Source organism: Notamacropus eugenii, chromosome 3, assembly GCF_028372415.1.
Source record: "Notamacropus eugenii isolate mMacEug1 chromosome 3, mMacEug1.pri_v2, whole genome shotgun sequence".
Taxonomy (NCBI): Eukaryota; Metazoa; Chordata; class Mammalia; order Diprotodontia; family Macropodidae; genus Notamacropus; species Notamacropus eugenii.
The window spans coordinates 164,997,229-165,020,479 of NC_092874.1; the positions used below are offsets into that span (position 1 = coordinate 164,997,229).

Genomic DNA, 23,251 nt, shown 5'->3' on the forward strand with positions numbered 1-23,251 from the left:
TGGGATCTCTTTTAGGAGGTGATTTGTGGATTCTTTCCATTTCTATTTTATCCTCTGGTTCTGAAATATTACCACAGTTTTCCTGGATAGTTTCTTAAAGATATGATGTGTAGTCCCTGCCCCCTCAGTCCGTTTTGCCTCTGACACCAGTCTACCATGCTCAGAGCCAGCTGCACCACCATTGCCCTCCTCACCAGAGCTGCCTGCCAAGACCTGGTTGTCAGCCTGCACCAGGATGGCTGGAGAGGTCTTAGTCATAAGGCTTTTCGAATCATTTCAAGACAAGACTATGCATCTGAGACAATCAAGGGGACTGTTATTGGTATTGATTTGAGTACAACTAATTCCAGTGTCACAGTAATGTAAGGGAAACAAGCAAAGGTGTTGGAAAATGCTGAAGGTGCCAGAACAGCTCCCTCAGTTACAGCCTTCACACCAGACAACAAGAGGCAAATGACAGGCAAATGCCTGCCAAACGATAGGCAGTCACCAACCCAAACAATACATTCTGTGCTACTAAGCACCTCATTGTCCATCATTTTGAGGATCCTGAAGTTTAAAAAGACATTAAAAATGTTCCTTTCATAATTATCCATTCCTCCAGTGCTGTTGCCTAGGTAGATGTCCATGGGAAGCTATATTCCCCAAGTCAGATAGGTGCATTAGTGTTGATGAAGATGAAAGAGACTGCAGAAAACTACCTAGCACATTCAGCAAAAATATGCCATTATCACTTTGCCTGCTTATTTCAATGATTCTCAGCAACAGGCCACCAAAATACTGGGCAAATATCTAGCCTAAATGTACTTCGAGTGATTAACAAACCTACAGCTGCTGCCTTAGCTTATGGCTTAGATAAATCTGAAGACAAAATCATTGCTGTGTATAACTTAGGTGGTGCAACTTTTGATATTTCTATCCTGGAAATTCAGAAAGGTGTCTTTGAGGTGAAATCTACCAGTGGGGGCTCTTTTCTTGGTGGTGAGAACTTTGAACAGGCCTTGCTCCAGCACATTGTGCAGGAGTTCAAGAGAGGGACAGGACTTGACCTGACCAAAGACAGTAGGGCTCTTCAGAGAGTACGAGAGGCCTCTGAGAAGGTCAAGTGGGAGTTTTCTTCTTCTGTGCAGACTGACATCAACTTACCATATTTGACTATGGATGCTTCTGGACCCAAGCACTTGAACATGAAGCTAATTCAAGTTCAGTTTGAGAGCATTGTCACTGATCGCATCAGGAGGATTATTGATGTATGCCAAAAGGCCATGCAAGATGCTGAAGTCAGCAAGAGTGATATTGGAGAAGTCAAGCTAATTGGTGACATTAGCAGAATGCCCAGGTTCAGCAGACAGTACAAGAACTCTTTGGCCAGGCCCCTAGTAGAGCTGTCAATCCTGATGGGGCTGTGGTTATGGGGGCTGCCATTCAAGGAGATGTGTTAGCTTGTGATGTCACAGATGTACTACTTCTGGATGTCATTCCCTTTTCTCTGGACATTGAGACACTAGGAGGTGTCTTCACCAAACTAATCAATAAGAATACAACTATTCCAAATAAGAAGAGCCAGGTGTTTTCTATAGCTGCTGATGGTCAGACACAAGTGGAAATTAAAGTGTTCCAAGGAGAGAGAGAAATGACTGCAGACAACAAGCTTCTTGGACAGTTTACTTTGATTGACATTCCACCAACCCCATGTGGAGTCCCACAAATTGCAGTCACATTTCCCATTGATCCTAATGGGATTGTACATGTTTCTACTAAGGATTAAGGCACAGGACATGAACAACAAATTGTGATCCAGTCTTCTGGTGGATTAAGCAAAGATGACATTGAGGATAGGGCTAAGAATGCTGAGGAAAATAGAAGGAATAAAGAAAGTGCAGAAGCTGTCAATATGGCAGAAGGAATTATTCATGATACTGGAATAAAAAAGGAAGAAATCAAAGATCAACTTCCAGCAGATGAGTGCAATAAACTAAAAGAAGAAATTTCTACAATGAGAGAGTGTTTGGCTCACAAAGATAGTGAAACAGGAGAAAGCTTCAGGCAGGCAGCATGTACTCTGCAGCAAGCGTCATTAAAGCTCTGTGAAATGGCATATAAAAAGGTGGCATCTGAGAGAGAAGGATATGAAAGTTCTACTTCTGGGGAACAGAAGAAACATCAGAAGGAGAGGAAGTAGTAATGTGACCAGTTGACCTTGACTGCAGCAGAAATTCGGAAAACATTTGTGAAGCTTGGGAACAAAGGGACACACGGACCATCCTGAGCAAAAATGGACAAACTTCAGTCTTACTGCATTTTTGCAGTATTCTATGTATAATTTTCTTAATGTATAAATCTAGTGAGTGCATTAGGTAATTATCATTTGACAGGTAATTCAGATAATACAGAGTTCTAAATGTTCAAAAAAAACAAAAAAAGAGAAAATATGATGTATAGGTTCTTTTTTACGACTTTTAGGTAGTCCAATAGTTCTTAAATTATTTCTCCTGTATCTATTTTCCAATTCAGTTGTTTTTTTTTTCAATACCATATTTAATTGTAAGGGGGCTAGGAACTCTCAGACACCATTGTAGGACCACACCCAAGGTGCCTAGAACTGATAGTGTCTGAGGCAGGACCGCCACCCTTGTTTTTCTCCTGGAGTTTGGGGAAAGTGGGTAATCATGAGCTGGATACGAGGAGAATGCAGAGCACGGGTTGGAGAAGTAGATTTGACCTTCAAAGGGATTGGTTGAAGGGCATAATTCACGAGGCTAATTATGTTATAAATAATGCTGCTTTACTGATAATAAACGGAATTGCCTTACACCCTGCGTCCTACCTCATTCATTGTTTCCTGAGAACAGCATAGGGTCTTGCTGGCCAAGACCCCCAACCCAAAGAGGAAGGTCACATTTAACATTTCCTTTTTTCCCCATTTTTTAAAATTTTGTTTAATTGTTTCTTGATTTCTTTTCCAATTCTAACTTTTAAGGAATTATTTTCATCACTGGCCTTTTGTACCACCTTTTCTATTTAGCTAATTGTGCTTTTGAACACATTCTTTTCTTCATTGGATTCATCTGCCTCATTTGAAAAGCTGTTAACTCTTTTTTATTATTTTCTTGCATCATTATTATTTCTCCTCCCATTTTCTTCTACCTCCTTTACCTGATTTTTAAAATCATTTTGAGCTTTTCTATGACTTAAGATGGATTCATATTTTTCTTGGAAGCTTTAGATGTTGGAGCTTTGGCTTTATTGTCTTCTGATTATATATTTTGATCTTCTTTGTCACCAAGATAAGATTATGTAGTCTGATCTTTTATTTTTGTTTATTTTCCCAGTCAATTACTTATCTTTTTGGTGTTTTGTTAAGATAGGATTCTGCTTTCAGGATAGAGGATGTACTCTCCCAAGCTTCAAGGGGTTTGTGCAAACTGTTTTCAGAAGTAATTCTGAGAACATGTAAGTTTTTATCTCTTCCAAGTTGGTATGATCTAAGTAGAAGTGTGTTTAATACTCTCCTCTGTACTGTTTTATGAGTGATCACAAGCACTCTTTTTAGTCTTGGAATTGTGAGCAGCCCTCCCCCTCTAGTATAGACATAAGCTCTGCTATTCTAGTGTGCCCGAGGATAGGGTCCCAGATCCAAGTACAGGCAATACAAAAGAGTCTGCTTCTGGTTGTTTGACCCATTTACTATCTGTGGACTGAGATTTCTGGAATCTGCCACTGATACCACTGATTCAGTTAATCTAGGTCTGCTCCTCGTTTTCTGGGGCCAGGTCTGCATTCCTCTCTACAGATTTTCCCTGTAGACTTTCTAGGTTGTCTTACACTGGGTAACTGTTTCACTCCATCCTTTTGTGCATTCTGCCACTCTCGAATTTGTTTAGACTCATTATTTAAAGGTATTTGGAAGAGTTTGGGGGAGAGCTCAGGTGAGCCCTTGCCTTTACTCTGCCATCATAATTTCCCTACTTTCAACAAGAACTTTCTTACCCAGTTATTCACATCACAGAGGATAATATTGTAGAGATTATTGCAAGAAGTCAATAGAATCTGATATTGACCAACTATCCTTCCAAAATTTAAAAGCCTGATCTTGGCATGCCTGAATATGTAAGATAAACCATTTGTTATTTGTTATATTCCACATAAAAATGTACCCTTACCAGCAGAATATAAGCTTCTTAAGGATAGTGATAGCTTCATTCCATTTTTCATTTCATCGTCAATGTGTAGAGGAGTACCTTGCACATTATAGGAACCAAATAAATGCTTGTTGAATAATTACAAGTTCTGTAGTGTCTGAAAAATGATAAATATATAAGACGATATATATATGCATGTTTGTGTGTATGTGTAGATTCACATACATATATACATACACATATGCATGGCCATATACACATATGTGTATGCACCCATGTATGTACATCTATGTATAAAAATGTGCATATGTATTGTGGGAGGTGGTTTACTCAGTGATTTTATTGGTGTAGATAACTCCTGATGAGGACATTCATTCTGCCATTTCAAATCAGCATAAGCTTTGTGGCTTTTACTTTCAGAGAATTTCCTGCAGTACTGAGATGTTAAATAACTCACTTAGAGCTACACAGCTAGTATTTATCAAGCAAATCTTGAAAGTAGGCCTTTATCAGTTGAGTTCATCCTTATAGGATGATACATTTAGAAATAGAAGGGACCTTAGAAGTCACCGAGTTTAACCACCATGTTTTATAGATTTGGAAATGGAGGCTTGAATAATTTAAGCTGAACATACAGCTAGCAATAATCAGTGGTGTGATTCAAACTGAGATATTTCTGACTCGAAGTTTGGTACTCTATCTACTATGCCTTTCTCCCTATCAAAAATTTTAAAATGCAATATGAAATCATTTTTCCTACTGAGTTGTATATGATTCTGATATATATGATATATGGATGGCAAATGTTATTAAATATAAGATATTATTATATAGACTAGTTAATTAACTAAACATGAACTTTTTATTAGTTTTCTCCTAATGTAATGGCCTATGTGCTTGCACTATTACTTCTTGTTATTGAACTTCTGGAAGTTAGACATCACTCCCAAACATCAAAATCTCCGCTTACGTAAAAGTATCTGATATATCTGAAGAATTCTGTCTAGTCTCTGTATTGATATTAAATGACTGCATTTGAAATCTTAACTTGACCTTTCAAAAAGTGGCAATCTAAGATGGAAAACATTGGCAACACAATGGAATTGTGAATTCAAGCTAAAAAATAACCCTAATAAACCTTGTTCCAAAACAGGTTTTTAAGAGCTTTTTTTTTTCCATCCAATTTTAGTAGATCTTTTAAAAATACTGCAAGACATATTTTCTGGCTACAACATCAATTGCTAAAAATATTGAGTGCTTGAAAAAATGGAGTGAAGAATCTATAACTATCCAACAGAGATTATGATAGGGCAACATCAAGTGGATTGTAATTAGTAACTGATATCTTTAAATATGGATTTTGACATATCCTTCCAGTGGCTGGTCAAAATTCTGCTGATTCTGTCATGTTCTTTTTTAATTAAATAAGAATTCTTTTTTTAAAAAAAAGTTTTCCATTAATTTAGGAACTGTTCCAAGTTATCACTCAGAGTGGACATAAAGATAAGTTTTTTTTCATCTTAAATATTTCTGTGATAGAATTGTTCTCATAAATAGAACTTTCTGTTCTGACTTATAGAATGCTCTAAATTTAAATGAATCATCTTATATTGCTGAACATAAATGCATATATATTAAATGTACTTTTCATTTCATTTGACAGTGGAAATTCTACTACGTAGATTGAAAAAGCACCAGTACTATACAAGAATCAGAAAAATGTTGGAGTATTTCTAATATGAAGTGAAAAACTCCCCATGTCTGTCACCCCAAAAGAGACTGCATTTGAGATTATGGGGAACTAGCCTAAATTTCAGAATGGAACAAATTAAATCTATAAGCCTCTTAACTTAAAACTCACACATAGAAAGGCTGCAAAATAAAATAAGATCATGTAAGGTTAGGATTTTAAAGTAAATAATTTCATAATGCATGACCAAGATTACTATGTGTAATTTAATATTTTAATGTAGTGGAGTTTTTTTTTTGTTTGCTTTGGAAGAAGTTTGAGGAGAAAGAGTAGAAGAAAAAGTAAGAGCAGTGTAATGGCAAGTGAAATATAATCTTTTGCTGTTTTTGTTTTAGTATAATCAAGAAGTATAATGCCTCTGTTTGAATGTGCTTCAGGAGGATCTATCCTGCCCATTGAAGGGCCTGGGAAAATTTGTAAGAAAGTCCATGTCTTTTGTTAATGAGCTATTGGTTCTCAGGGAATATGATGCCTTCTAGCTCTAAAGATTCTGAGATGTGGGTTTTATTTGGGGACTTACTGAATGAAGGTGTTTATTTGGTCAGATGAGGACACTGGTAAACCGGTAAAGGAGCTCCCCAGCTTTGAGAATCCAGATGTCGTGCTTTCTTCCCTGGTAACTATGGTCAGACAATTGGAACCGTCTGTTGAATTCATGTTGAGGAAGTCATATCTGCTGACTTTTAATTTCTCTGTCTTTTCATTGAGGTTCAGGGTGATGACTCCACTGAATGAGGTGAATGATATATGTACTTGCTTAAAGGAACGATATATTCACTTGATTAAAGGGGATTGCTAACTTCTCAAAAGTTGCCTTTCCTTTTATGAATGCAAAAGAGCCTGTGATAGTAGGTCGCATTGTGTATGTTAGGGTGCTTACTGATACAAGTAGGTTAAGGAGAAATAGATATGGAGGAGAAAAGTACAAGAAAGAGATGAAGAATATCTAATTATTAGATGATTATAAGACAATCAGATAGTTATAAGCATTAGACTCTAATATTTCTAAGATTATAACTATAATAATTTCCTTAAATTTTATTTTTAAAGGTCCTAATAAAATTACGACTTTTGATTTTTTTTTCAATACATCACTATGTCTAACCATGATATGGGAGAAGTCAGGCTCAGGATGAGGATGAACTAAAGTCTTTCTTCTGAAACATCCTAGCTATGTGACCTTGGACAAATGAGGGTGGCCAAGGCTACTCTATAAGACTGTAATTTACAGATAAGTTACATTTCTGCATTGATAGATGGATTTTCCTACTGGTGAGAAGTCTCTAAATAGATGAAAATACAATTTCAAAAGACTACTTCCCAACAACAATGAATATTATTTAATATTTCTTTTTTGCAGCCCTTTCCTAATAGCAGTATATTATGTTCTGATTTTCCCCATATCAGCTGCAAATCTGAAACAAACAAACAAAATTTTAAAAAATTCTGGTTGAAAAATACTTAATATTATGCTAAATATTGAAGGTCAGATAGTGAACTTAGAATTTTTTGAAAGCACCTGGCTAAGTGTGTATGTTATTTAGGAGATTCTCTACCCCTCTCAACAAAGAAAGTGTCACAAATTGCATTTCTTGAGGAACAAAATTATGTCCTTTCAAGGACAATTCAGGTATACATTTAAGTCATATTTGTGCAATAAATAACGTAAAATCCATTTCTGGACAATAACTTCGTACTACCCTAAGTCTTAAATTCTTGACTTCTCTCTTACCCATTCTGCCTAATCACAAATGTGGGATTTTGTTTTCCTTTTTGCATGTTTGAAAGTTTACATGTTAGGATGACTAGTAGTAGTTTAGGAATAAGATAATGAGAGTTGAATTTGTAGATCAGATATATTGGGTAAGGTGAGTAAGAACTATTGTGTATAAACTTTCTTGAAATGTACAGTGAGAGCCTTTCAGAAGAAGTCAGCTAAGTTAACTAAGATAGATCCCAGTGGCAATGTAAAAGACTAGGACTAGCAATTTCCTTGCTTAACACAATCATATCCATTTTACACACATGAATTCTACAATACAAATACCTTCACTTAGCAATCACCCTGAGGTAACTAATTCACTTCACAGAAGCCACTGAAGAGTATTGCATTGTAGGAACTTTCAAACTTTACCATACTGGCTTAGATTTAAAGGATATGATCTAGTATCTGATAATCATGAAGGCACAGCTAGATACCACCACAGAGAAGAGGTGCTGGAAAATCAGGTCTCCCTCATCTATCTTATAATGACATAAATATTTCCAATTCAATTACACTTATCAAATTTATTTTAGAGTCTTATGCAGATGAGCAAATACAACACATATGTGAATGCAGCCTGTACCCTAGAGGTACCTGTACCTAGAGGTCAACCCAATGTCTTTTGAGGTTCCTTTTATGCAATTGAAGGATTAGACATTTCCTAAGGTAGAGTATTTTAATTTTGCATCTGAAGGCTTTCTTATTTATATTTCATTCAAAATATGTAATTACAGTTGATTATTTTCCTGACACTGAATCATATTTGAATCCCTGGTGCAAATGCAATTTGGTCATAATAAATTGTTTAAATTGCGATGAACTGTGTGACAGGTTTTATCTATCTCTGCATCTATCTATCTATCTATCTATCTATCTATCTATCTATCTATCTATCATCTATCTATCTAGTTATCTATCATCTACCTACTTGCTTAATTAGTTTAGTTGTTTATTTAGGAATGTCTATTCATTATTAATATTAGTCTTTCCTTCATATTTGAAAATCATTCTTCAGTTGCTAATAGAATTCATTGATTGTTATTAGAATGATTCACTTTTAATCACTATGAATTTTGGAGCTTTGAGCATGTATTTTTTTGTTTGTTTTTCCTGAATGTGACTTATTATGGTCTTCTGAAAAACTGGTGATTCTCTAATTGCCTCTATGTATTCTGTCTCCAAAAATAAATAGACTAGGGATGATGTATTCTTATAGTATTTTTATTTTTTTTTACTTCTCTTCTTCTAGATTCTTCTCACTTAACACACATACATATACATATACACATACATATACATATACATACACATTCACATACACATATACATATACATGTGTGTACAGGCATACATGTATGTATATGTGCATTTCCAGGCTACTGCTTTCTTTTTGTTGTTTCTTTGTAAAGATTATAAATAGTGGATTCAAGTTTCTCCATTATTTATGATGTTGAGACCATAAATTCTGTGGCATATTTCCTTCTGACATATCTGAAGAATTCTGTTTCTCTCTTAAAGTAACTTGGAACATCTTTTTGTAGTTCCATAATATCCTAAGATCATTTATGAGGATAACCGTAGTAGCTACCTCCCAGAATTGTTCTGAGGATAAAATAAGATGACATTTCTAGTGCTTGCCAAAAGTTGCCACCCGTTTTGTTTTATTTTGTTTTGTTTTTAATCTTTTACTTCTTCATTTCCTTCTCACTCAGCTAGGCAAGGTCCATGACTGCTTGCTATTGCAAAAGGACACCATGGAATGGAAGGAAGGCAACAAACAAACAAATAAGGATTTATGAAGTGCCTAATGTGTGGTAGGCATTTGGTCCTCACAACAATGCTATTATTATCCCCAGTTTTTAGAATAGAAAATTGAGGCAGAGATAAACAACTTGGCCCTGGGTCAAACAACTAGCAAGCGTCAGAGTCAGGATTTGGAGTCTAGTCTTCATGCTCCATGTCCAGCTCTCTTTGGACAGTGCAATCTAGCTGCTAGAAATATTTGTACCTCTAAGGAAATCTCTGAATGTGCTGCAGGAGAAATTGGATCCATTTGTACACTTTGCTGGATTGTGTATGTTGATGGAGTAAGGATGCTAATTGAGAACTTCATGAATTAATGTTCTCTACTGCCATATTGGATAAAAGTGGTGACAATGGACATCCTTGTTTCATTCCTGATCTTTTTGGAAATGCATCTAGCTTATCTCCATTGCAACTAATGTTTTCTGAAAGTTTTAAGTAGATACTGCTTATTATTTCATGGAAATTTCCCCTTTATTCCTATGCCCTATAATGTTTTTTGATAGGAATGGGTGTTGTATTTTTCTTCAAAAGCATTTTCTGCATGTATTGCGATAGTCATGTGGTTTCTTTTAGGTTTGTTGTTGATGTAATCAATAATGCTAATAGTTTTCCTAATATTGAATGAGCCGTGCATTCCAAGTATGAATCCTATTGGATCATAATGTATTATTCTTGTGATAGTTCGCTGTATTCTTTTTGCTAAAATCTTATTTACAATTTTTGCATCTATATTCATTAGAGAAATTGGTCAGTAATTTTCTTTCTCTATTTCGTCTCTTCCTGGTTTAGGTAGTAAAACCATATTTTGATGCCTAAGAATCATAAAAAGAATTTGGGAGGGCTCTTTCTTTTCCAATTTTCCCAAATAGTCTATATAATATTGGAATTAACTATTCTTTAAATGCCTGATAGAATTCACTTCTAAATCCACCCGGCAATGGAGATGTTTTTCCTACGGAATTCATTGATGGATTGTTCAATTTCTTTTTCTGAGATTGGGTTATTTAAGTATTCAACTTTCTCTTCTGTTACACTGGGCAGCTTTTTTTTTTTTTTTTTAATAATCATCCTTCTCATTGAGATTGTCTAATTTATGGGCATAAAGTTGGGTAAAATAATTTCTAATTTTTGTTTTTATTTTATTTTTGATAATGGTAACTTGGTTTTCTTCTTTCCTTTTTTTAATCAAATTGACCAGAGGTTTATCAATTTTATTGGTTTTTTCACAAATCCAACACTTTGTTTTATTTATTAGTTCAATAGTTTTCTTAATTTCAATTTTATTCATCTCTCCTTTGATTTTCTGTATTTCTAACTTGGTAATCACTTGGCAATTTTCAATTTGTTTTCTTTTTCTAGGTTTTTCATCTGCATACCCAATTGATTGATCTACTCTTTCTCTATTTTATTCATGTAGGCTTGGAAAGATATAATACTTCCCCTAAGAACTGCTTTGGCAGTATCCCATAAGATTTGGCAGGTTGTCTCATTATTGTCATTCTCTTGAATGAAGTTGTTGATTGTTTCTATGATTTGTTGTTTAACCCACTCCTTCTTTAGGATTGAATTATTTAGCTTCCAATTAATTTTTCATCTATCTTTCTATGGCCTTTTATTACATATAATTTTTATTGCATTATAATCTGAGAAGGATGTATTGATTACCTCTGCCTTTCTGCACTACATTGTGACGTTTTTATGCCCTAGTACATGTTCAATTTTTGTATGTGTGCCATGTACTACTGAGATATAGGTAGATTCCTTTCATTCTCGTTCATTTTTCTACAAATCATATCTACCTTATTCAGAGTTTTATTCACCTCCTTATCTTCTTTCTTGTTTATTTTAAGGTTGGATTTATCAGTTTCAGAGAGGGGGAGGTTGAGGTCTCCTACTAGTATAGTTTTGCTGTCTGTTTCTTCCTATAACTCCCTTAACTTCTTCTCTAAGAATTTGGATACTATACCACTTGGAGTATATATGTTTAGTAATGATAGTGCTTCATGGTCTATGGTGCCTTTTAGCAGGATATAGTTTCCTTCCTTATCTCTTTGGATTAGATCTATTTCTGCTTTTGCTTTTTCTGAGATTAGAATTGCTACCCCTGCTTTTCTTACATCAGCTGAATCACAATATATTCTGCTCCAACCTTTTACCATTGCCCTGTATGCATCCTCCCATTTCAAATGTGTTTCTTGTAAACAACATATTGTTGGATTATGGCTTTTAATCCATTCTGCTATCCATCTCCCTTTTATGAGAGAATTCATCCCATTTACATTTGCAGTTGTGATTACTATCTGTATCTTTCCCTTCATCCTCTTTCCCACCATTTGTGCTTTTAGTTCTCCCTTCTCCATTCCCCTCCACAACAGAATTTTAACTTTTGACCACCTCCCACAGTCTTCCCTTCCTTCTTTTAGCCACCCTCCTTTTAACTGCCCTTTACCTTTACCATTTCTTCCCTGCGTTTTTGGTCTCCTCTCCCCTTTCTTTACTCGTTCCTTTCCTACTAGCCCATAGAATTAGATTTAAATACTTAATTAAGATTAATAATGATTTAGGTAAATTTAGATTTATGTACTTAAGTTTGTTGTTTCCTCCTTGAAGCAAATCAGATGAGAGTACCTCTCAAACAATGCTCATATCCTTCTCCTCTTTTCCTCTACTATAATACAATTTTGTACACCTTCCTGTGATGTTATTTACCATTTTATACTTCCTTTTTTTCACATCTCCTGTTACAATCCCTTCCCATGCTTAAATCACATTTTTATCCTTACATAATTTGCTCTATACACTTTCCTTCTCTCTCCATATATCCCTTTTATATTTCACAATAGATGTACAATTCTTAAGATTTACATGTATCATCTTCTCCTATAGAGAGGTAAACAATTTGCCCAAATTGAGTAACAAGTTTTCTTTTCCTCTGTTTACCTTTTTATATCTCTCTTGACATCTGTGTTTGAAGATCGAAATTTATATTTGGTTCTGGGCTTTTTATTAGGAAGTTCTGGAAATCCCTTATTTCACTGAATAACCATCTTCTTGCCTGAAATGTTATGTTGAACTTTTCTGGGTGATTGATCCTTGTTTGTAGTCCCATCTCCTTTGTCTTGCACAGTATCATTTTCCAATTCCTGTGATCTTTTAATGTAGAAGCTGCAAGGTTCTGTGTGATCCTGACTGTAACCCCTCGATATTTGCATGATTTCTTTCCAGCTGCCTGTAATACTTTCTCTTTCACTTGATAGTTCTATAATTTGGCAAAAATATTTCTTGGTGTTTTTAGTTTGGGATCCCTTTCAGGATGTGAAAGGTGGATTCTTTCGATGACTATTTTGTCCTCTGAATCTAGTGCTTCTGGGCTGTTTTCCTTGATGATTGCTTGGAAGAAATTGTCCAGAGTCTGTCTTTCAACACGACTTTCTGGTAGGCTAATAATTCTTAAATTTTCTCTCCTGCATCTATTTTCCAGATCAGTTGCTTTTCCAATTAGATATTTTACATTTTCTTCTTTCTTTTCATTCTTTAAATTTTTTTTTGACTGATTCTTGATGAGTCATAGAGCCATTAGCTTCTACTTGTCCAATTCTAATTTTCATCAAATTGTTTTCCTCATTTAAGGTTTGCATCTCCTTTTCCATCTTTCCAATCATTCTTTTTAAGTAATTATTTTCCCTAGTTAGTTTTGTACTTCCTTTTCCATTTGTCCAATCTTCCCAGTTAGGTTTTGCGCTTTCTTTTCCGGTTATCCAATTTTCTCAGTTAGGTTTTGTGTTTCCTTTTCCATTTGTTCAATTCTCCTTTTTAAAGAGCTGTTCTTGTCAGTGTATTCTTTTTTCAAACTTTTAAAATCATTGGCCATTTTTTCTTCTATTTCCTTCTTTAGCTGTTCCAGGAGTGCTCTTTGTGCATGTGAGCAGTTCATAGTCCCTTCTGAAGTTTCAGATTGGAGTACAGTCTCAATAGTGACCTCTTTCATATTCCTGTTTTGATCCTTGTCCCCAAAGAAAGATTCTATGGCCTTTTCTTTCCTCCTTTACTTCCTTTTAATGATGGTAAGGCTTTGTGTGTTGTGGCCTCTGGTTCTTTCAGCTAGACACTAAAGAACCTGGTGCTGAGCTAGAGACACTTAATCTGCGGGCTGAAAGTCTCAGGAGCAGCTGGTGCAGATATCTGGGACTCCTTCCATGGCTCTCACTCCCTCTGCTCCCTGAACGCTTGCCCTGAACGCTTGTCCTGCTGTGCTGCTGCTTCCTCAGTGCTTTATGATTTTCCAAGCACTTTGCATATATTATCACATTGTCATATACACAATCACCTAGTAAGATAGTTGCTATTATTGTTGTTATTTTACCATATTTTATACATAAGAAAACAGTTTGAGAGAGTTAAAGTGATTTACCCAGGATAATACATTCACATAAATTTGAGGAAGGATTCAAAGTCAGATTTTATTAATATCCAAGACCATCACTCATATATTACTATGTTCCTTAGCTACCTGAAGGTATGGTTTCTGTGAAATACTCAGGGGCAAAATAAAATTTTAGCAGAAAGAACCTAATTCAGAAAAACCTCTGTGTGAGTACTTGGGAACAAGTATTAGCTATTAATAAGTTCTAACTATTGCAATCATCTCCACCTCCTCCACCATATGCATACAATCAACAAATTGATTGATAAATAGAACCCTAGTAAGGAGAAGTAATGAATAAAAACTTGAACAAAGTAGGCATTCAACACATACCCCATTAGGAATGTGAAAAACTAAGACAAAATCCTCTTAGAAATATAAAAGTATAAAAAAAAAATCCCAATGGAGGATCTCAAGGCAAAATGCCTGCCACACTCAGAGAGAGAAATATGGAAGTCACTCACATATTGTAGCAGATCATGTTTGTATATGTGTATGTGTTTGTGTATCATGTTCTGATTTGTTATACGATTTCTTTCATTTATCTTAGTCTGACTACATAGCATGACTATAGTGAAAATATACTCAATAGGAAAGTATATGTAGAATCTATACAGAATTGTATGCAGTCGTGGGGAGGGAGGGGGGGAGTGGGGGGTAGGTGGGGGGGATAAAATCACAATTGTATGGCAGTGATTGTTAAACATTACAAAATAAAAAAAAATAAATATAAGAAATATAAAAGTATTACAAATACAGATTCTAAAGATAAATAAAATGAAAATGAAACAATTCCCAAAACTTTCACAGTTTTACAAAAGAACCATAAACAAATATGAAATTATCACATAAGGAAATTTTGGAAAATAAAGTGATCAAACAATAAAGGTTTGAGTTTAACTTCAGGGTAGTGAAATTTGAAGAACAGACAGAGACATTTTCAGTGTGATTTGGCTCTCTGAGAAAGAGAGAAGAGAATTAAAAGGTGAAAAGAAAAGAAAAATCAAAATTAATAGAATAATCAATTAATTATTTGTTTAGAACTAAATTCATTTATTTGTGATCAGTGTTCCACAATCACTTCCATATATGCTAGTTTTATTTCCCCTGCCTCCTCCTCATTCGCACCACCTTCCTACTCCCTGCCTGAGACAGTGTGCAATCTAATATATGTTCTATACGTACATTCCTATTAAATACATGTTGCAGAGAAGAATTGAACATAGTGGGAGAAACCATAAAACAAAACAAAACATAATACAAAAGAAAATAGTCTGCTTCTATCTGTGATCCCATTCAGTAGTTCTATCTCTGGATGTGGAAGAACTTTTGCCTCAAGAGTGCACTGGGAAATTTTTAAGTCCTTGCATCACAATGAAGAACTAATTCTACCAGAAAAATTCTTTACACACTGTGATTATTGCTGTGTGCAAAGTTCTCCTGGCTCTGCTCCTTTCACACAGCATAGGTTCATATAAATCTTTGCAGGCCTCTCTGAAATCTTCCAGGTAATCATTTCTCATAGCACAATAGGATTCCGTTACATTCATATACCACAACTTGTTCAGCCATTCCCCAATTAATGGGCATCTCCTTCATTTCCAGTTTCTGGCCACCACAAAGAGAGTTGTTATAAATATTTTTGTACATGTGGCACCCTTTTCAATTTCTGTGTTCTCTTTGGGATAGAGTTCCAGAAGACATATTGCTGGATCAAAGGGAATGTACATTTTTGTAGCCCTTTTGGTATAGTTCCAAATTGCTCTCCAGAATGGTTGGATCAGCTCACAGCTTCCCCAACAATGAATCATTGTTCCAACTCTCCCACATCTTCTCCAACATTTATCAGCTTCCAATTTTGTCATGTAAGATAATCTGATAGATATGATGTGGTACCTCTGAGTTGTTTTGATTTGCATTTCTCCAATCAATAGTGATTTAGAGCATTTTATTCACATGATTATAGGTAGCTTTAATTCCTTCCCCTGAAAACTCCCTGTTCATATCCTTTGACCATTTATCACTTGGAGAATGACTTGCATTCTTGTACATTTGACTCTATTCTCTATATATTTTAAGAAGGAGACCTTTATCACAGACTCTAGTTGCAAAAAATTCTTTTGCAGTTTTCTACTTTCCTCTGAATCTTGGTTCCATTCAATTTAATGTACTCAAAATTATCCATTTTGCACTTCATAATATTTGCTATCTTTTGTTTGGTAATAAATTCCTCAATTATCCATAAATCTGACAAATATACTGTTCCTTGCCCCCCTAATTTGTTTACAGTATCAATCTTTATACCCTGATCATGTATCCATTTGGAATTTATTCTTGTGTGTGATGTCAGCCATTGGTCTATGTCTAGTTTCCACCACACTCACCATTTTTCCCAGCAATTTTTGTCAAATAGGGAGTTCTTATCCCAGAAGCTGGGGCCCTTGCCTTTATCAAACAGTTGATTGCTATATTCACTGACTGCTGTGTCTTCAGTATCTAACCTATTCCACTTTTCTACTCCTGTATTTCTTATCCAGTGCAAAGTGGTTTTGATCACTGTTGCTTTATAATAAAATTTGAGATCTGGTAGGGCTAGGCCACTTTCCCTAGTATTTCTTTCATTAATTCCCTTAATATTCTAGATTTTTTGTTTTTCCAGATGAATTTTGATGTTATTTTTACTAGAACTAGAAAATAATTATCTGATAGTAAATTAATTTAAGTAGAGTTGTCATTTTTATTATATTGGCTCAGCCTACCTGTAAGCAACTGATATTTTCCCACTTACTTAGATTTGTCTTTATTTGGGTAAAAAGAGTTTTGTAATTGTGTTCCTATAGTCCTGGGTTTGTTTTGGCAGGTAGGCTTCCATATAATTTAGAGTGTCTACCATGGTTTTAAATTTCTCTTCCTCTCTCCTGCTGTTGGGCTTTGTTAGCAATATAGAGAAATACAGATGATTTATGTGGGTTTATTTTATAACCTACAACTTTGCCAGAGTTTTTTTATTATTTCAAGTAGCTTTGTACTTAAATCTCTGGGATTCTCTATGTACAGCATCATCATGCTGTCTTCAAAGAGTGATAACTTAGTTTTTTCTTTGCCTATTCTAATTCCTTGAATTTATTTTTCTTCTCTTATTGCTACAGCTAGCATTTTTAATATCATATTGAATAACAGTGGTGATACTGGACATTCTTTTTTCACCGCTGATCTTATTGGAAATGCATCTAGCTTATCCCCATTGCATACAATGTTTGCTGATGGTTTTAGGTAGATGCTGCTTATGATTTTATGGCAAGTTGGAATTCTTCCTATACTGTCCAGAGTTTTCAATAGAAATGGGTGTTGTATTTTGTCAAAAGCTTTTTCTGCTTCTATTCAGATAATCTTGTGGTTTTTGTTAGTTTTCTTGCTGATATGATCAATAATGCTAATAATTTTCCTGATATTGAACCAGCCCTGAATTCCTGTTATAAATCCTACCTGATCATAATATATTATTCTTGTGATAAGTTGCTGTATTCTTTTTGCTAATATCTTATTATAAATTGTTGCCTCTGTATTCATCAGAGAAATTGGTCTATAATTTTCTTTCTCAGTTTTGTATCATAAAAATAATTTGGTAGGAATCCTTCTTTGGCAATTTTCCCAAACAATCTAGATAATATTGGAAGTAACTGTTCTTCAAATGTTTGATAGAATTCACTTTTGAATCCATCTGGCGCTGGGGATATTTTCCTAGGGAATTCATTGATGATTTGTTCAATATTTTTTTTTTCTGAGACAGGATTCTTTAAGTATTCAAATTCCTCTTCTGTTAATCTGAGCAATTTCTATTTTTTTGAAATAATCATCCATCTCATTTAGATTGTTGAATTTATGAGCATACATTTGTGCTAAGAAATTTCTACTTATTTCTTTCATTTCCTATTCAGTGTAGGTTAGTTCACCATTTTCATTTTTGATATTGGTAATTTGATTTTCTTCTTTCTTTTTTTTAAATCAAATTGACCAAAGGTTTATCAATTTTATTTGTTTTTTCATAAACCCAATTCTTACTTGTATTTCTAGCTTTTTCAGCAGCATACCCAATTCATTGATCTCCTCTTTCTCTGTTTTATTCATGTAGGCACTCATGTAGGCATTCATCTATAAAATATCCCCTAAGAACCACTTTGTCAGTATCCCATAAGATTTGGTAGGTTGTCTCATTACTGTCATTACGTTGAATGAAGTTGTTGATTGTTTCTATGATTTTTTCTTTCACCTACTTATTCTTTTGGATTATATTGTTCAGTTTCCAATTAATTTTTTGTTTATATTTCCATGGCCTTTGATTACACACACACACACACACACACACACACACACACACACACACACACACACACACACATATATATATGTATATATATATATATATATTACGTTATGATCTGAGAAGGATGCATTGAGTACCTCTGCCTTTCTGCACAAGATTGTGAGGTATTTTTGGCTTAGTAGACGGTCCATTTTTGTATATGTGTCATCTACCGCTGGGGATAAAGTTATTTTCCTTTCTATCCTCATTCAATTTTTTCCAGAAATTTATCATATCTACCTCATCCAGAGTTTTATTCACCTCCTTAACCTCTTTCTTGTTTATTTTGATGTTAAATTTATCAAATTTAGAGAGGGGCAGGTTGAGGTTCCCCACCAGTATAGTTGTGCTGTCTATTTCTTCCTGTAATTGCCTTAACTTCTCCTCTAAGGATGTGGATGCTACACCATTTGGGGCATGTATGTTTTCTAATGAAATTGCTTCGTTTTCTATGGCGCTTTTTAGTAGAATATGGTTTCCTTCCTTATCTCTTTTGATTAGATCTATTTCTGCCTTTGCATTGTCTGAGATTAGGATTGCTACCCATGCTTATTTTTATATACGTCAATCAACTAAATCACAATACATTCTTCTCCAATCTTTTACCTTTATCCTTTGTGTATGCCCACATTTCAAAAGTGTTTATTGTAAAGAACATATGTTGGATTATGACTTTTAATCCATTCTGGTATTTGCCTCCATTTTATGGGAGAGTTCATTCCTCTCATATTCACAATTATGATTACTATTTGTATCTTTCCCTCCAACCCCTTTCCTCTTGTTTATGCTTTTAATTCTCCCTTCCCCTCCATAATAGTTTTAATTTTTGACCAGCTCCTCCCTCAGTCTTCCCTCCCTTCTTTCAGCTCCCTTCCCTTTTAATTCCCTTTTCCCTTCCTATTTCTTCCATCTCTTTTAGCCTCCCCTCCATTTTCTTTCCGCCTTTCCCTCCTACTGCAATTAGAGTCAGTTCTATTTCTTTTCTTAACTGACTTTGTTGTTCACTTCTTGAACCTAATCAGATGAGAATAACTCTCACTCCTTTTCACATCTCCCATTCCAATCCCTTTTCCACTCTTAAATCATATTTTTTCATGACATCATTACTCTATACTGCTCTCTCTATCTATGTATATCCCTTTTATATGTCATAATTAATATACAATTCCAAATACTAACGTGTATCATCTTACCATACAGGGACCTAAAAGTTTGCCCATATTGAATAACAGGTTTTTGCTTTTTTTTTTTACTGTTTACATTTTTATTCCTCTCTTGAGACCTGCATTCGACAATCAGATTTTCTATTGAGCTCTATCCTTTTCATCAGGAAGTTCTTGAAATCCCTTATTTCATTGAATGCCCATCACCTTGCCTGAAGGATTATGCTCAACCTTGCTGGGTAATTGATCCATGGTTGTAGTCTCAGCTCCTTTGCTTATGGAATACCATATTCTAATCCTTCCAATCTTTTAATGTAGAAGCTTCAAGATCCTGTGTGCTACCAACTGTAGCTCTTCGATATTTGAATTGCTGTCTTTCTGGCTGCATGCAGTATTTTGTCCTTCACATGACAGTTCTGGAATTTGGCAATGATATTCCTTGGTGTTATTAGTTTGGGATCATTTTCTGAAGGGGAATGGTAAATTCTTGGATGACTATTTTGCCCTCTGGATCTAGCACTTCTGGACAGTTTTCCTTGATGGTTTATTTGAAGATATGGTCCACGATCATTTTTCATCACAGCTTTCTGTTAGACCAATAATCTTTAGATTTTTCTCTCCTAGATCTCTTTTCCAGGTCTTGTTTTTCGAATTAGATATTTTACATTTTATTCTACCTTTTCATTCTTTAGATTCTGTTTGCCTGTTTCTTTTTGTCTCATAATGTCATTAACTTCCACTTGCCTGATTCTAATTTTTATCAAATTGTTTTCTTCAGCTTACTTTTGCATCTCCTTTTTCATCTTTCCAATTGTTCCTTTTGGACAGCTATTTTTTCCAGTTAGTTTTTCTGCTTTGTTTCCATTTGTCCAGTGTTCCTTTTAAATTTTTCTGTGATTTCTTTTTTCATATTTTTAAAATTATTTTTCAGTTTTTCTTCTATTTCTCCAATTTGGATTTTGAAATCTTTTCTGAGCTCTTCCAAGAATGTTCTTTGTGCTTCAGACCAGTTCATGTTCCCTCCTGAAGTTTCAGATGGGAGTACAGTCTCAATGCTGAATTCTTTGGTATGTGTGTTTTGGGCCTTGTCCTCATAGAAAGATTCTATGGTCTTTTCTGCCTTGCTTCTTACTCATGACGATCACCCTTTTTCTGGCTTGTAAAGTGTATCTCTCCATCTGTGGCACAGGGGGGTTCTGTCCCACCATTCTTTTGTCTAAAACTTGAGGCTCTGTGTTGTTGCCTCTGGTTCTTTCAGCTAAAATGAAGAAGCTAAAATGTTGCAGTTTACCTGGTGCTGAGCTAGGTGGTGTTGGAAAGCAGAGGCCAGGTAAAGATTTTTGTTTACCCTGGAGCTAGCTGCGTTAAGTGTGGTGGAGAGGTGGTCTGGCTACAAGAGGTCTCCTCTCCTGAGCTAGAGTATAGGCAAGCTCAGCTGTCTGTAATAGTGTATTCCCGATTCCCCTGGAGTCCTGAGGCATGCCTAGGGTTCTGATGTTGGCGGCTGTGGTCTTTAACCCCTGGGCCTCAGGATCTTGTTCTGGTTTGCTGAGGTGATACTGTCTGGGACAGCTCTGGTCCTGCACTGGTCCCCTTCAGCCACAACAAGAGGGACCATCCTTAGTGATTTTCATAGCCTTACAAGCTAAGAGACTGTTTAGCCTGTCTGCTGCTCCTAGTTTTCCAAGATTTTTCCTGGGGAAATATTCTCTGGACTCTTCAAGGTGAACAAGAGGAGGGAGAAAGCAATTACCCATTACTCCACCATCCTGACTCCTGGAAGTAATAGAGAAATTTTTCAAAAGATTGGTACTATAGGTAGGTCAGCACAAGATGATAGAGTAGAAGCTGAAAACTAGTCAAACTCTTCCAACATTTCCTTCCAAACAATTTTAAATTAATTATGAATTCATACTCCACAGAAGCACAGTCAACAAACTGTAAAATTGAAGAATTTCTCCAGCCTAAAACAACTTAGGAGTTCTAAGGAGGTCTGTGACACTGGGTTGGTATGGCCTGGAGTGCATAGAGAGGCAAGACGAGGAGAAGGCCCTGGAAGTGACTGCTACAGTGGCAGCTGCAGTTTTGAAACTCTCAAACCAGAAAAGGTAATGGAGTGTGACAACTGATCAGAAAGCAATTACAGAAGACCTGGAGCTGACACTGTGTGCAAGACCAAGAACTATTAGGCAATTCTACTGCCCATTTTCAGTATTGGGTAATATTTCCAGAGTGGAGAGGAGTGTTTATGGTCTATCACAAGGGAGCAGAGGCTCTGGTCCCAGTCCCTTTAGAGAAACAACTAGTACTCATACCTGCAGGAGAACAGAAGACCTGGTCAAAGTTGCAGGGACAAGAGGAGTGCTAACACTTGTGCTAACAAAGGATCAAGGGCCCTTCTTGGTTAAAGATCACAGCACAGACCAGGTAGAACAACAACCAGAACCCTGCAAGGGTCATATTGTTTGTCGGTGTCAAGTCCTGTGTAATCCTGATTGTGACACCTGATATTTGAATTTTTTTTTTCTTTCTACTTTTAGTACTTTTTCCTTGACATGACAGTTCTGAAATTTGACTAAAATATTCTTTGGGCTTTTTATTTTAGGATATCTTTCTTGACATGATCAGTGATGCTTTCAATGTCTGTTTTCCCTTCTGGTTCCAGGCAGTTTTCTTTAGTAATTTCTTAAAAGATGCTGCCCAGGTCCTCTTTTCTTTTATTATTGCTTTCAGGTTGTCCAGTGATTCTGATAATGTCTCTTCTGGATCTGTTCTCCAGGTCAGTTATTTTTCCCATTAGGCATTTCATATTTTCTTCCATTTTTCACACTTTTGAATTTGTTTGAATAATTCTTAATGTCTCGTAGAGTCAGTAACTTCCCCTTGCCTAATTCTAAATTTTATTTTTAAGCTAATTTATTTATTTTTTACTTTCAACATTAATTTTAACAAGATTTAGAGTTCCAAATTTTCTCCCCATTCCTAAACTCTCTCCCACCCCAAAATGGCATGCATTCTGATTGCTCTTTCCCTCAGTTTGCCCTTTATCACTTCCTCCTTATTCCCTTACCCCTTACTCTCTTGTAGTGTTATAAAGATTTCTATACCCCAATACCCATGCATCTTTTTTCCCCAGTTGCATGTAAAACATTCTTTTAAATTTGTTTTTAAAACTTTGAGCTCCAAATTCTCTTCCTTCTTCCCTCCACACTCACCATCATTCAGAAGGCAAGCAATTCAACATAGTTTATACATGTGTAGTTAGGCATAGAACTTCCATATTAATCTAGTTGTGAAATATTAACTGTGTCTCCCTCCATCTTATCCTGGCCCCCACTTATTCTATTTTCAGACTTGACTCTTTCCCTTTTCAAAAGTGTTTGGTTCTGACTACTCCCTTCCCCTATCTGACCTCCCTTCTTCCATTCCCATTTCTTTATCCCCTTGCCCCTTACTTTCTTGTAGGGTAAGATACCCAAATCAGAGTATATGTTATTCCCTCGTTAAGTCAAATCATTAGAGAGTAAAGTTCACTCATTCCCTCTCACCTTCTACCTCTTCCCTTGCATTAGGAAATATTTTTCTAGTCTCTTTTATGTGAGATAATTTACCCCATTCTATCTCTCCCTTTCTCCTACACCCAACATATTCCTCTCTCACCCCTTGAATTTATTTTTAATTATCATTCTTGGATATTCAACTCACCTTGTGCAAACTATCATCTATCTATCTATCTATCTATCTATCTATCTATCTATCTATCTATCTATCTATCTATCTATCTATCTATCCATCCATCTATCTGTCTGTCTATCTATCTTCTATCTTTACTCCATCTA

The 23,251-nt window shown here is 35.5% G+C and overlaps 1 pseudogene; it reads left to right on the forward strand.

Moving 5' to 3' along the window:
- Positions 1-30: 30 nt before the first annotated feature.
- LOC140533484 (stress-70 protein, mitochondrial pseudogene) lies at positions 31-8,512 on the forward strand (annotated as a pseudogene).
- The last annotated feature ends 14,739 nt before the right edge of the window (positions 8,513-23,251 follow it).